Genomic DNA, 16,830 nt, shown 5'->3' with positions numbered 1-16,830 from the left:
ATATTATTCTTTATCTAAGACTAAAGCTGTAATTTTTAACAAAAAAAAACTTTTAGTGCGGGGGGGGGGGGGAAAGAAAAGGGGGGAAATAAAAGTGATGGATGATATCAAAGTTGTACATAAGACAATGGATGAGCTTTCTTCAACACAGATGAACTTCTCAAGCATGCTTGAATGCTTCAGTGAGGAATATATAATCGGACAAGCTTTAAGCCAACCAGGTGTTGAGTACATTAGATTGATGGTGAATTTCATTACTTTGGAGTTGAAATTTAATGAATTTTTATTGTAATAATATTTATTGTGAACTTATGAATATTCATCGTAATAAATATTGAATTTTAATTATGAATTTTTATTGCAATAATTATTAATTGTTAACTTATGAATATTTATTGTAACAAGAATTAATTTCTCTATATATGTGCTTTAGTTGAGCTTTAGTTGCACTTTACTTGCGTTTTTTGTGTGCTATACATGCGCTTTTCTAACGCTTTAGTTGCGCAATTTGTGCGCTATTTGTGCGATTTTCTTGGACTTTAGTTACGCTATTTGTGCACTATATATGCACTTTTCTTGCGCTTTAGTTGCGTTATTTTGTGTGTTATATATGCGCTTTAGTTTTGTTATTTTTGCGCTATAGATTCACTTTTCTTGCACTTTAGTTGTGTTATATCTGCACTTTAGTTGTGCTTTTTTGTGCTTTTAAAGCACTTTGATTGTGATTTACTTGCGCTTTCATTATTCTTTAGTTTTATTTGAGTTACGCTCAAAATGTTCAAATTTACAAAATCTACAAAATAAATAAATAATATATATTTAACATTTAAAAACTCGAAATATTTAGATTTACAACGCAAATGTACAAAATTTATAATTGTATTACCAAATGAGCATCATAATTTTCTATTTTACTTCTTTGTCATAAGAAAAAGAAAATATCCAAATTTTGCCCTAAATTTTGGCATATATTTTTACCAATATTTATAAGAGTTCCAGTCCACTTTCCTTCGCATAATGGCTTTCTTTATGTATTTGCACATGAACATTTCACAGTCAACATCGTTTGACTGAGTTGGAATTCCACAGACAGTTTGTAAATTTCATTTTGTTATATTGCTTGTAAAGGCTCCTTTAGTGTCTTCATGCCAGGCTTTTATCTGAAAAAAAAATAAACTAGTATTTTATTTTATATTCATATTGAGAAAATAAGATGATACAATCTTGCTTTAACTTACAACTTTATAACATATATCTTTGTGTTCTTTATTGAATAAGGAATCATATAAGTTCCAGACTCTATCTTTTAACCTGCTTATAGTAAGTACCCAATACTTAATGAAAATTATGGATTGAACAATAAAATTGCTTTCTTTAATAGAATCAAGATTAATGTGTTGGATGAACATATGGTAAGGTTGATTGTAATCCTTATATACCTGCAATAAGTCAGCTATATAAGAAAAATAAAACAACAACAACAACATCAAGCCTTTATCCTACTACGTGGGGTCGGCTACATGAATTCAAAACTTGGAATAGAAATCCTATATATAAGATAACAAACAAGCAAAAGCATATACATGATTATCATCTAAATATTGATTTGTGAGCATATCGTCAATATCAGCTCTGTTTATTGCTATGTTACCAAAAGAAAATATAAGGTCGTCCCTATAAAAAAAACACACACACACATACACATAAAGCGCAAGTAAAATGCAAAAAAAGTGTATGAAAAGCACACGTTTAGTGCATTAAAAGCACAACAAAAGCACGCATAAAGATCTTTAAAAGTGCATGTAAAGTGCACATAAAGCGCATAAAAATCACAATAAAAGCTCACCTAAAGCTCATAAAAAGCACAACAAAGTGCACCTAAAGCTCATGTAAAGCGCATAAAAAGCACAACAAAAGTGCAAATGAATATACTTTTTTTTATCAAACATCTTGAAATAATCATCCATAAAACTTTGTTGTTGATTAATTTGGAAATACTTCCCTGAATATTCTTTTATATGCTATGTAAGTCGAGAGGTACAATTTTCACATTATTAACATAAATAATATCATGGGTCTGCATTGGTTTCTCCGGTCTTTCAAATGTTTTATTGTCATCCCTTTTTTATGTGGTTGGTATTGAATGATTTGTTTGGAAGTACTCTGTATTGACTAAACATCTGTTGTATGTAGTGATTGAATAATATATGTAGTGGGTGGTGGTGGAGGAACATCTATAGTAGGTGGTGTTTGAGGAATATCAATAGTGGGTGGTGGTGGAGGAACATCTTTATTGGGTGATGGTGGAGGAAAATATGTAGTTCTGAGTTTCTTTACAGATTAGATACTTGAGGAAGATGAAGATATAAAAGATTTATCAAGATTATATTCAATTGGGCTTGATGGTGGATGAATTTGTATTACAGAGAATCTACCGTTGCTTCAAGTTTTTCAAATTATCTTTAATCTGATCATTCATTCTGTCCAAATTCTCTTCAATTATATTACACATATTTTACAATCCAACCAGTAATTTATTCTGAATAGTAGACAAATCTTCACCTTTAGGAAGAGGTGGTTGACTAGGATGTTGAGTAGCAGGTTGGGTAGGATGTTAAGCAGAACTTTGAGGTGGTTCTTGATGCAGAGGATGGGGAGAGGGAGGTCAGGGGGTGTGAACTTTTTTTGGATGTGGTGAGTAGATTTTGTGGGGATATTGATGAGGTCAAATTTTCAGGTTTTAAATAGCATTTAAGTCAGCCCAGAATTTTTCTGCTTCCTCGTTAGTAATATTTTTTAGAATAAGATAATTCTGCACAAAATTTAAAACTAATATTATCAAATATCTCGTATTTCTAAAAGATAATAAGATTTAGTTGTGCTTTAGCTGCTCAATAGTTATGTTATAGTCGCTCTTTAACTGCTCTATAGTTGTGATATTTGTATGCTTTAGTTGCGCTTTAAATATGCTTTTCATGTGCTTTTATTGGGTTTGGTATAAAAAATTATCAAATAAAATTTAGTGTTAAAACGTACCTCCTTTGTCTTTAAAATTTTAAATAAGTTCATAACACTATCTTGGGTAAAGAATATTTCAGTATTCCCCTCCCATCTAAAAAAAATGTGATCTTAATTTTGGATTGGATGATTTATTTATGAAGAAATATCTTTCACCAACCCGATGCGGCAGAGGACCTTACTCTTTTCACCCTCCTAGTGATGCAAAGAACCTAGAATCATTTTTCACCCTCCTAGTGAAGGTAGAGAATCTGGAATCCTTTTTCACTCTTTTAGTGAAGGTAGATAACCTAAAATCTTTTTTCACCCTCATAGTGAAGGCAGTGTACCTCAAAACTTCTTCTACTTCTAGGAGAAGCTAAAGTACCCTGAATCTTTTTTCACCCTTCAGGTGATGGAAAAGAACCACGACCTAGTACTATAGAATGTCTCTCCATAGCCACCAAAGAATCAAGAAAGAGACTTGAAGAACAAAGACAAGAATCATACTTGGAGTAATCTTGTGAATCCTTCATAACTTTCCCTCATAAAAAGCTCTTCCTCTCTTCTCTCCCAAAGCTCTCCTAAACTCCTCTATGCTCCCTCTCAAAGCACTTTGTAGAAAAAAGCTTTTTGAACAAGTTTAAGTGAGAGTTTAAATAGAGAGCCTATCCAGAAGCCCTAAATTTCAATCTATCATTTTAGATTATCCAGTAAAATGTACGATTAGTATGAAATAGCCCTTTAAAATAGTATGAACAACATTATCTTGAATGACAAGTTCAAGAGTTTCTACTGATTGTCTAGTATGATAATAAATTGGGAATTTCATCTTGTGTGATAGGTGAAAATAAATTATCATCCCATGCATCACTATGGTAATGCAGTACAATTATTACTAATCTTGTATAATTTGATTGAACAAATTAACTAGAATTGTTACCCTAATCAAAGGATCAATTTAGGCTTGATTGTCATATATCATATAATATGATGCATACCGCTTGGTACGATTAGAATAAAATTTAAATTTTAAAATATTGTCTAAATTTTGATTGGTAGCTATTTTCATGATCATAGATGATCATCCTATATGATAAAGATCACCCAATATGATTAATTTAATTAATCTCAATTAATAAAAGTGCTATAACTATGATTTTTCTGGTTAACTGATTATATAGTATGATGTAAATCAAACAGTTTTATTAATTCAAAAAACTCATGTTCTTTCTAACTCATTAACTCACCCCATTAAGTGTGTATGTTTAAGGTTACTCAGCTTTAAGATGAACCAAAATACATTATTGACTTAAGAAACATAAAAAGTATATATTAATTGAAAATACAGACTTTAATACTAGTCTACCAAATCTTAAGGTGATCGAAGTTGCAAGTGATTAGTGGACCAGAAATGTTAGTGAGCAAGGAAAAATATATATGTAGTAAACTCAATTATTAGGAGATAACATAGTTAGAAATCTAATAGTAACTCTTATCATCAAAATCACAAGACTTAGGTTCATATTTGCAATAATCACAACTTTTTTTATGATGGAAAACATTGTTGGTTTAGGTTTCAAAAGTGTTTTGCTATTCCCTAAGTTCCCCTTACTAAGTAAATTCTTTCAAAAATAGGGAAGGTGCTGATTTTTTATAATTATTTTTTAATGAAAAAATAACACATAACAACAAAACAAAGAATATTAAGAGACAAATATATAATTAAATATTTCAAAACAAAATATAATATACCAACAACATGCTACTCCCCCTTTTGACAAACAAAAAAGGAGAAAATAATAATAAAAATAGAAACTAAAAATAACATTGAAGCGTAAAAGTAAACAACGATCACAAAACATAACAAACTAAAATATTTTTTTTTTAAGAATTGATCAAATTTTAGCAAATGATAATTTTACCTCATAATCATATTAAAAACTTAGTAAGGAATGCATTAATAGTGCTTAAACTCAGAAAGGTTAGAGATTCAAATTTTGTTAACCCTAGCTCAAGCTCCTTACAGGTTAAAGTCTTTTTAAACAAAAAAAATAATTCATAAAATAAATTAGAGAAAAAATGTTATCTTTTAAAACTTCTTCTTAGAAATATATTTAAGATATTAGTATTATAAATTAATGAATCAGGAATCATGATTTTTAAATTCAAGTGTAGAAGATATCAATTGGCATATGGATTCTTTAAAGATTTAAAGATTAGAAAGAAGGAGAAGCTAACTCATTGTGGGCTCATTTTATGCCTCTTTATCATTGTGGGCTCATTTTACTAAAGTGGGTAGTGCGATAAGATTCTAAAATTTTAAAAGTTTTTTTAAAATTTTTTTAAATGATAATTAATAAACAAACACATGCATAAAAGAAAATAAAAATAAAAAATATTGAAAAACTGAATAGAAAACAAAAACAAAACATTTAGATTTTAATTTTTAAAGCATCTAATTTTAAGCATGAATATCTATGACACATAATATGATTCTTATGGTGCTGATGTTTTCAAAAGCCTATGGTTTAATAAAGACATCTGCAAGTTAATTTTCTGTAGCTACATAATGTAGTTCTATTTCTTCTTTAGTGACTTGGTTCCTAATAAAATGGTGCATTATATCTAAGTGATTGGTCCTGGAGTGTTGGATTAGTTTCTTTGAAATACAGATATCACTAGTGTTATCACATAAGATTGGAATGGTCCCGACAGGTAGTCCTAAATCCAATATTTATTACTTAACTAAAGGACTTGTGCCACACAAGTTCGAATAATTTATTGTAAAAAATCTCATATCACTTCTCTTGATCAGAATGATCTAGATGGTTATCTACCATTAAGCACAAGTTAGTTATCTCCTCTTCTACTTATGTCTCAGATGTGTCTGAAGCGATGTCTGCCTAAAAAGCCTTCTAAATCTGTTGCTTGCTCTTTTTTAATTTAGTTTTTTCTTCACCTTCTCCTTGATTGGGTGATCTTTAAGATTTGGGGAAATTGTCCTCAAGTGCCCTAGCTTCCTACATTCTAAACAGATGACATTAGAAGAACCCTTAGAATTTTTATTAGCTTTACCTTTATTCCATTTCTGATGACACTTTTGCATTTTCTTAAGAAAGTTTTAAATTGTCTTGTCATCAATGCTATGTCATCATCATCTTCTAGTATGGAATTATCACTATCAGAATTATTAGCTTTTAAGCCTATAGTTTTCTCTTATCTTTTCTCACATATATTAATCTATCTATGTCTCACTCCTTGCTCATAGGCAATGAGTGATTCAAATAAGCTATCAATTGAATAAATATTTAAATTCTTAGATTTAGTAATAGTAATTTTTTTAGTATCATAGGAACTAGGTAGACAATATAAATTCTTGTTAATTTTTTTTAAAATTATGAGTTATTTACCTAAAGCATGTAGAGATATCATAATTTAAATGAACCTAGTATACATTTCAGAAATTGACTTACTAGATTTTATATGAAATAGTTCATAATTATGGAATGTTTAACCAAGATTGTTTCACCTCATTAGTTCCTTCATATATAGGTTATACAGAGTTCATCCCAAATTTCTTTACTAGTAATGCAAGTAGATATACGCATGTAATCTTCAAATTTTAATTAACAGAAAAAGTAGTTTAAATATTTAATATTTAATTGGACTAAATCTCTATCTTCAATACTCTATTCAAAAAATGGTAGTTCATTTTTAATGCTATTTATAAAGTAAGAAGGTGCATAATATCTTTCTTGGACTAACTTCCACATGTGATATTCTAATGATTACAAGAAAGTAGACATGTAAATTTTTCAAAAATTAAAAGGAATGTTATTGAATAATAATGGTCGTGTGATAGAATATTCTTCCGGAGTATTAAGATTTCAAAAGTTACAATTGATCACTTTTTAAAAATGTTCTAAAACTTAGTTTTTGAATCTGTCTCTAATATCACTTGAAAGTTTGTAAATGTTGTTAAACCTCAAAGAACCAGCCCGAGGCTAACTAAGAGGGGGGTAAATTGGTAATTAAAAATTTTTTTCATCAAAAATAAAATCTTTTTATAACTTTTTTAATATATAAAAACAAGCAATTTTATCACTTGATGTGAAAGCAAATTAATTTCACAATAACAAAAAGATTTGAGATTTCATCCATACATTTAATCATAAAAAAATAAAGTGTAGAAAATAATAAGTATAAACACATCAAAATTTATAGTGATTTGGTCAAATAATGACCTACATCCACTCCCTGGAGTTCTCCTCTGAGTATTGCACTAAACATTTAGTGACTCTCTTTCAGCCCCCACAACTAGGCGGAGTACCCCTTATAAAATCTCTTCCACCAATCCGATGAGGAAGAGGAACTTACTCTTGTCACCCTTCTAGTGAGGTAAAGAACCTATAATCATTTTTCACGCTCCAGGTGAAGGCAGAGAACCTGAAATCTTTTTCACCCTCTTGGTGAAGGCAGAGAACCTAAAATCCTTTTTCACTGTCTTGGTGAAGGCAACTTATCTCAAAACTTTTTCTCCTTCCAGGGTAAGGTAGAGTATATTGAAACCTTTTTCATCCTCTATGTGATGGCAGAGAATGATAACCTAGTGTTGTAGAATTTCTCCCTGGAGCCACTATAGAATCAAGGTAGAGACTTAAAGAAGAGAGGCAAGAACCTTGCTTGGAGTATCTTTGTGAATCCCTCACAACTCTCCCTCACAAATAGCTCTTCCTCTCTTCTCTCCCAAATCTCTCATAAGCTCCTCTATGCATGCTCCCTCTCAAGACACTTAGCAGCAAAAAGCTTTTTGAATAAGTCTGAGTGAGAGTTTAAACAAAGATAATCTCAAAAAAGTACTAAATTTCTATCTATCATTTGAGATCATCTTGTACGATTAGTACGAAATAATCCTTTTAGACAATATGGATTGCATTGTCCTATACAATAAGTTCAAGAGTTTGTATTGATTGTCCAATACGATAGGTGATGATAAATCATCGTCCAATACAATGCTTGGTTTGTACAGTATGAAATTGGGGGGTCATCATGTATGATTAATTAAAAATTATGGTATTTCATCTAGCATGTAGGTGACGATAAATTATCACCCTATGCATCGCTCGGGTCATATAATATGATCGTCTCCATTCATCATGTATGACTTGATATAAAAAATCAACCATAATTGTTCCCCTAATCACATGATCAATTTAGGCATGATTTTCATGTATCGTATTGTACGATGCATATCATACGATACGATTAAAACAAAATATGAATTTTAAAATATTTCCTAAATTATGGTTGGGGTTATTTTCATGATTATAAATGATTGTCCAATACAATTAGTTTAATTAGTCTTAATTAAAAAAAGTGCAATAACTAAGAATTTTCTTAGTTAACTCATCATCGAATATAATATAAATCAAACAATATGATTAGTTTCGAAAAACTCATCTTCTTCCTAACTCATTAGCTCACCCCCTTGTGTGAGTGTATGTGTAAGGTTACTCAGCTTTAATATCCACCAAAATATATGATTCACTCAAGAAAGATAAAAAGTATATAAAAACTAAAATACATACTTTAATCCTAGTTTACCCAATCTTGAGCTGATTAAAGTTGTAAGTGAATAGTGGATCTAAAATGTCAGTGTGTTGGACAAAACAGATATGCGATAAACTCAATTATCAGGAGATGGTATAGTATGAAATCCAATAATGTTTGTTATAATCAAAATCGCAAGACTTTGGTCTAGATTTGTAAGATATTAATTACATTATGGGGATGCGTTTAGTTTTTTTATTCATAAGATCTTGTTAATGGAAGCCTATCAACCTAAAGCTAACTAGCATAGGAGGTTAAATCCAACCACAAAAAAAGTAGTAAAGGAAGAACTTTTAAAATTGTTGGATGTGGGGGTCATTTATCCTATTTTTGATAGTGATTGGGTTTGCTTAATTCACTGTTCTTTATAAATAGGAGGGTTAGTTATTATTATAAGTGAAAAGAATGAACCTATTCTATTTTGGAGTGTGACTCGATGGAGGATTTGTATGGATTATAGGAAGATTAAGAAAGCCTTTATGAAAGATATTTTTATTATTGGCCTTTATTGATCAATATTAGATAGATTAGTTGTGCATCATTTTTACTATTTCTTATATGGCTATTTTGGATATCATCATATTCCGATTGATCCAAAATATTAATGGCTACTCTAAATTATGCCTATATTAATTATACAACTACCTAAAGATCACCTAGTGATAGTCTTTATTTTAGATAAATTTTGATCCTACTTAATTGATACCAAAGTAATTATTTTTACTAACCAATCCACCATCAAGTACAAGTTAACTAAAAAAGAAGTGAAACCCAAATTCATTAGGTGGGTTTTATTACTACAGAAATTTGATGTTGAGGTTCTTTATATAAATGGATCTAACAGGTGGTTGATCATTTGTCTAGGTTAGAGAGGGAGAATTCTGAGCAAAATGATAATGAAATTAATAAATTCTTTCCTAATGAAAAAATATTTCCATTATTTTTATTGAGTGAGCCTTATTATGCTGACATTTTTGAACTTTAACAATAGTTGCCTAATCCTAGCTGACATCTCTTACACCCAAAGGAACAAATTTATGAATGATACCAAATTCTATTTCAAGGATGAGCCTATCTTTAGGAAGTATAAACATTTAATCATTAGGCAATGTGTCTCATAGGATGAGATAGAAACCATCATTAGTTAGAGTCATGATTTTGAGTATGGAGGGAATTTCAGGGCTTTTAGAACTTCTTTAAAGATCCTTCAATCTAAATTTTATTGGCCTACCCTATTTAATAATGTAAATGATTATGTTAAAAGACGTGATAGATGTCAAATGGTACATATAATTTCTAAGAGAAATAAAATGCCCCTCAATTACATGTTATAAGTGAATTTTTTTATGTTTGGGGAATAGATTTTATGAGTTCTTTTGATCAATATTTTGGAAGTCAATATATTGTGATAGTAGTTGACTATAAATACAAATGGAAAGAAGGAATAACAACTCCTAAAACTGAAGTTGAGGTAATAGTTAGGTTTTTAAAGAAGAACATATTTTCTAAATTTGGAGTGCCTAAAGTCATAATATGTGATGGGGATAGTCTTTTCTATAATAAGAGACTAGATAATTTAATTTTAAAATATAGATTTAAGCATAGGTTAGAAACACCTTATCACCCTCAAATCAATGGTCAAGCTAAAATAAGTAATCAAAAGATCAAGAAAATTTTCAAGAAAACTATAAGTCCAAATTGGAAAGATTGGGCACTTAGATTAAATGATGCATTATGGGCTTATAGGATTGCTTATAAAACCTCAATTAGAATGTTTCACTATAAGTTAATTTATAGAAAAGCTTACCATTTGCCTCTAGAGTTAGAGTACAATGCTTATTGGAAAAAAAAATTATAATCTTAAGGATTCTATGGAAAAAAAATATTAATACAATTGGATGAATTAGAATAATTTAACAATTAAATATATGAGAATGCCAAATTATATAAGGAGCAAATTAAAAAGTGGTATGATGATAAGCTCATTGAGAAAGAATTTGAACCTCGATAAGAATTGTTGTTTTATAATTCAAGATTAAAATTACTTCCTAAAAAGCTTAAGTCCAAGTGATCATGCCCATTCACTATTATTATATTGTATCCTTATGGAGCTATAAATATTCAAGTTGGCAAGAATGCCCAGATTTTTAAAGTCAATGATCAGAGGTTAAAACCATACTCAAGAGGAGAATTTGATGACCTTAGAAATTTATTGGAGCTGGTTCATCTTATATTGGATTGATATAGTCTGGCTGAATACTATAAACTTATCACTACTTGGGAGGTAACCTAATGGATCATCCTTGATTATTTTTAGGAGTTTAAGTGTGCATCTTTGTTGGAGTTTAGAAAATATATTTGTTAGGTTTGATTTAAATATTGTTATTGTGTGTGTTAGACTTTATCTACTATATTAGGCACTAATTTTGGAAAGATTCAGCCCAGTACTGTAATGCTATACCCTGAAGTGTTGTAGATCAATGTTAATTATTTAAAAATTAATCAAATTTAATTGGGATACAACACCAAATCACCTTGTGCTGTGTGGAAGCATCATCCATGCAATATCACAACATTGAGCTCTCTAGTCACTTAGATTCCAATGAGTACTACATCATTGCATCCAACACCATAATGCTCGGTCAAATCATAAATAGTGTTGTTGAAGTGTCATGGTGCCAGTAACTTTGAGCACCATAGCGTTGCCACATGTTAAGAGGCGTAGTGGTCTCACAGTAAAGAAGTCTGCTCATACAGTTTCAAAAACCAGCACCACAGTGCTATCTATCCTTAGCATCATAGTGCTAGTACGTATTTGATTGGTTTTGACTTAGAATCACAACACTATAAAGTCCAGCATTAGAGTGATACACCAATACAATATTTTTGTTTCCTTAGCTGGTTAGCTCGTCCCAATCATTTGAAAGGCCTCTAAATTTTTTGTGGGTAAATGTGTAGAACTACATCCTATAATGCCTAGATTTTTCTTTAATAGTGCCACAAAAGAGCAATATAATAATTTGTTGATATGAGTAAATCCATAATCCCTTAACATGGCTTTAATAATCATGGGGAGAATTTAAGGCCATATTATAGATCAAATTAGAGATTTCCTTGTTATCAAACCTATACCTACTAATGCATGTTTTATCTAAGATTTTTTATAAATATGAAAGAGCCCCAAAATGAGCATGTCTTTGACCATGGTATGTGGACTCCCTTCACTACCATAGCAATAAATCAAGTGTTCCAAACCCTAACTATCAGTTTGATGGGGAAAACATAAATGAGGTGACAAAGGATAGAGTAGTCCTAAAGTATTATATCCAAAAAGAACTTATTACCAGTTTTGGGAAGATTGTCTTCTAATCTATCCAATATATGCTTAGGGGGTCAACTTTTGTATGCTTTGGGCATCCCTGTATTATCTATGAGTTACGTGAATAAACTAGAGTAATGGGGAGGAGAAGATCCTACCTACTTTGGCGCTAATAAGATCTAAGATCTAGTCCTTTAAAATCTCCTTTGCAAAATAAGGAGACGAATCTAACCAGTTGATCCAACCCATCTATCATTAGGATGGAGATCCTAGATTGCTAGAAGATTATGTGACAGACCTCTAGGACAAAGTGAATCAATTCGAGGTTTCTATTAGTCACTTTGGGTAATAGTTTATAAAACTCAAGCAAGGAATGTATTTTCATTATGATCATATGATGCTCCAGTACCAATGTTATTATCGATAAGGGATGTATTTTAGTTATGATCATATGATGCTCTAGCACCAACATCAATATCAATACTAGGCTAACTTCAATATAGGTAAGGTCAACATGTTCAAGAGCTGGGAAATGTACTCCCATGATCAAAGGACTATATTCTCAAGCCCACCCCCTTTGAGATGCTCTTAGGATTGTCATTGTTAGTACATGCATCAACAATAATAGAGGCAATAGAAGGGGAGGAATAATATGATGAGTAGGGAGAACCCTACCGATGTTTTTTTTTTTTAATTTGATTTTGAGTTTTTATTTTATTATAATTTATTTTTAGTTTATTTTCTACATTTTATTTCTCTTTTGTAAAGTTGTAATTTGGAATATTTGATAAATATAATCAATTTCACTAGCTTATGCAAAATTTTTTTACCATCCCCTATTGCACTTTTTGCATGAATTATGAAATTTAGAAAATTTAAAATTAAGGTCCTTTAGTATTTAATGGTACACAATTTGTAAATTTTCTCTAATAAAATAGTTACAAGCAACAACTAATATTTTCATTCAAAATTAGTAATTCCTGATAAGTTAAAATTTTAAAATAACTTGAGTGCTTAACTACTTATAAAGGATTATTTTGTTTAATGATTAATGTGAATCAATTAGATTAATTCTAATTCATCTATTAAGTAAGTAATTAGATAATTAAAAAACCTTTAATAAACTTTAGATAGTATAAAAAGTAGAGATAAGAGACAAATGTTCAAAATTAGTATAAGTGATTTAGCATATAAAAAACATAAAGTGAAAAAAAAAAAGTGAAAAGAGGGCTATGCATTGGACTATTACAAATTAGTACCAGCAATATCAAGCCCCACTTAAAAATAATAAGTGGAGGTAATATACAAGTATTTAACATAAAATAAGAAAATTAATATCTGAAAAAGCTAAATATCTAAATTTTAAAAATTGATACCTATAATATTGTATAGCCTCGCTTCTATACTCCAAAAAAAATTATTAGAATAATAATACTTAAAGAAAGCTTATAGATGGATTCAAAGGTTAACTAAATATGGATATTCCATTAATACAAAAGAATCATCAACCCTAAACAAGTTAGTCAAATTATTCACCTACACCCTTAATAGTTTAATTTAGAAGGAATATTCATTAGTTATAAATTATTTTATTGGAAAATCTTTCAACTTATATATTTTGTAAATAGTTAGATTATTAATATTATATTTTTCAAAAAACTATTAATCAAACAAAAGAAATTTAATCCCAGTTCAATATGAATTACTTGAGGAAAATTAATATTTTAAATTTTAGGGGAATTTGACAAGTAGAAAAATTTATTTGAAAGCCTAGATCGAGGAGCTATCTTGGGTGTTTCGCAACACTCAATCACCCCAACGTCACAATGAAAGACAGTTGGAGATGTTTGATTACTTGATTTGATGAACGGACACGACGAGTAGCGAACCAACATGAAGGTTTAACAACATCGTAATGCCGCCAATCCAGCGTCATGATGCCAGTGCAGTTATTTGAATTTCTATAAATATGAAGTCTAATGTTCATGTTAACGGGTTGATAACTTGGAGAGATGTGAGGGAGTACTCTGTGTGTGTGTGTGTGAAATTGTACTTTTGAATTAAATTGTTCATGACTTGTAAACATATTGTTCATTATAATAAATGAATCAAGTAAGTACTATTTAATCTTGTTCATTTAGCAATTAATATTTATAAACTTGTTTGATTAATCAATCAAAGGATCATAAATGAACTCTAATTCAGTCAAGCTAGCCATGGATTACTTATCGAACATTTGGCTCATTTACAACCCTATACACATATAGCATAATTGTTATGTGTGTGTGTGTGTGTGTGTATTCAAGTAAATATTGAAGTTTAAAATTATGCATGTAAATACATAAAAATTATATGATATTGATGCAAATGCCCCCATAACAAAGGAATTTAAGTATTTATGATAGAATTCTTATGTATTTGAATTTAACATTTAAATCTTTAGATTTATTTATAGAACACTTAAAAATATAATTACATAAAAAATATTACCAATTTTAAATTCTTTGTAATAATACACAAATATTAATGCATATATTTTTATATAATTTATATATTAAAAGAATATATTAATAAATAAACCTTGGTGTAATTCTTTATAGTGTTCCACAATATAATGTAAAAGCAAAACTATAGTCTTCAAATAAATTCACATGAGAATATTTAAATTTCACATTGTTTAAAAAGATCAACAAGCACTCTCCTAATTAATAAATAAAAATATATGGAGACATCTTGTTTAAATTAATCATTCTTCCAATATATATAATCCTATAGCATAAATTTGGAGGTGTTGAATGCGAGTTAGAAGGATTAGTATAGTATGAAGTTTTGCTATAAGTGTTAAAATAAATTTTAAATCACATAGAAAGTTATTTTAAAATTAATCATATTTTCCTCAAAATTTAACTAATTTAGATAAAATAGACATTTTTATTTTGATATGGTTTAGTATTGCCAAACTTCTAGTTATGATTTTTAAGATGGAAGCTTTCTTTTTTTATTTCCCTTATTTAGTTTAGGCACAATTAAATTAATTATATAACAAAATAAATTAGAGAGTTTCATTTATCATATTGGTGGTCCAATGTTGCCAGTAGTGAGGTTCCCTCTTATTGGAGATAACAAGGGATTAACTTATTGCTGTGATCAACATCAATGTTAATGTCGATAGTAGGCGGCAACCTTTTAGTAGCAACAAAGAGCGTCACTCTATGATGGCACAACATGCACATCTTTGGTGGAATTTTTCTTGTGGCCTTATGTCAGCCCCATAAATATGTGGAAGCAAAGTCATTTATAGATTCTAGAGAGGAATATTCTAATAATTTTGACCAAAAATTAAAAGACACCGTTAGAGCCTCTTAATTTCCCAAGTTTTTATGAGTATTCATGTGCCTTAAAGTTGCCAAAATTAAACAATTTTGGACTTCTTAAATTCATTTCAAAAAGATATATGTTTTGACTATTAGTTTGCTAAAAAAAAGGGTTCAAGTGGCCCTTAAATATGTTCATGAAGTTTTTTATTTGTTAAGGATCCATACATAATAGGATTGATTTTTTATTGATATATAGATTGGTATATAAATAGATGTATGGATTCCCATAAATTTTAGGACCAAGTAGTTAGTCATTGCTCATTTAAATAAATCAAATAAATAAAGACCCATTATACTTTAAGGCAACAGATCATGTAGAACCCACCTATTCAAAATGAAATTATTACCATCCCTCTATATTAGTTCAAAATTATAGAGCTTCTTTAGTGGTCCCCTCCATATTAATTTATTTTTCAATAAGTTTATCTCACCATCTTTTTACTTGCAAACATGAGGTGAACCAAAATTTAGTATGATGTTTGAAGATGATTAATGTTGTGCCCAACTCTTTTGAGAGAGTTAATATTATGGTCAAATTTTTGAAATGTGGATTAGCTTGAAATTAAGATAATTTTTAAATTTTGAATTTTAAATTTTTATTGTGATTTGAACCCCAGATAATTCATTTTGGATTTTGGAACATTTTCATATTAGAATTCCCCTCTCATTGAGATACTCTTTCAATACAGCCATCATCAGGATATTTAAAATATTTTATTTTGTTGCTTTGGATCTTTTCAACTCTACTTTTTTATTTGTAAATAATCCGGTCTTAGAGTTTGTGCTTAAACATAAAATTTCTTACTTAAGGACATTTAAGACCATATGAAAATGGAAGATAAAATTTTCTTATGGATTTCCTAATTGAGTAGTTGACAATGAATAAATTTAATTAGACAATTTTCTTTTAGTTGTGGTGATTTATTAAGGATTAGAAGTCTTTTCTACATCAGTTATAAAGACAGGGTTAAACTTCAAAAGGTGAGACAGAGGATTTTAAAAAATTGTTTTTTTTTTGTTCAATTTGTCTGCACTCTCATGCTTTTCATAGCAGTTGCAAACTTCTCAAAATAATTGTATGCTTCATAAAGCAATTATACGTTTCTTAGAGTAGTCTGATTTGAGTAGCTTATTTTGTAATTCACCCCCCCCCCACACACACAGAGAGAGAGAGAGAGAGAGAGAGAGAGAGAGAGAGAGAGGTGGCTTGATGCTTGCCATTGCTAGAAGTCAATGATATAGAGAAGTGAATGAGAGCGGTAAAGGATAGAGGCATGATCATCGATAATACTTCTTCCTCCCTCCAAATCTCATGAAGCAGAAGTAAGAACTTCTTGAATACCACCATAAACATTTAACTTCTTTTAAGTGTATTAAGTGACTCCAAATCAGACCTCTTCATTTTAAGCAATTTCAATATATCACAATGATTATTGAATACATCAACACACATTCAATGATTAAATTCATTCAACATTTCATCTACATGTTGTCAAAGAGTTGTCTTACCTACACCACTAAGGC

Source organism: Dendrobium catenatum, unplaced genomic scaffold (assembly GCF_001605985.2).
Source record: "Dendrobium catenatum unplaced genomic scaffold, ASM160598v2 fragScaff_scaffold_1360, whole genome shotgun sequence".
NCBI lineage: Eukaryota > Viridiplantae > Streptophyta > Magnoliopsida > Asparagales > Orchidaceae > Dendrobium > Dendrobium catenatum.
Note: the sequence above shows the minus strand (reverse complement) of the source record.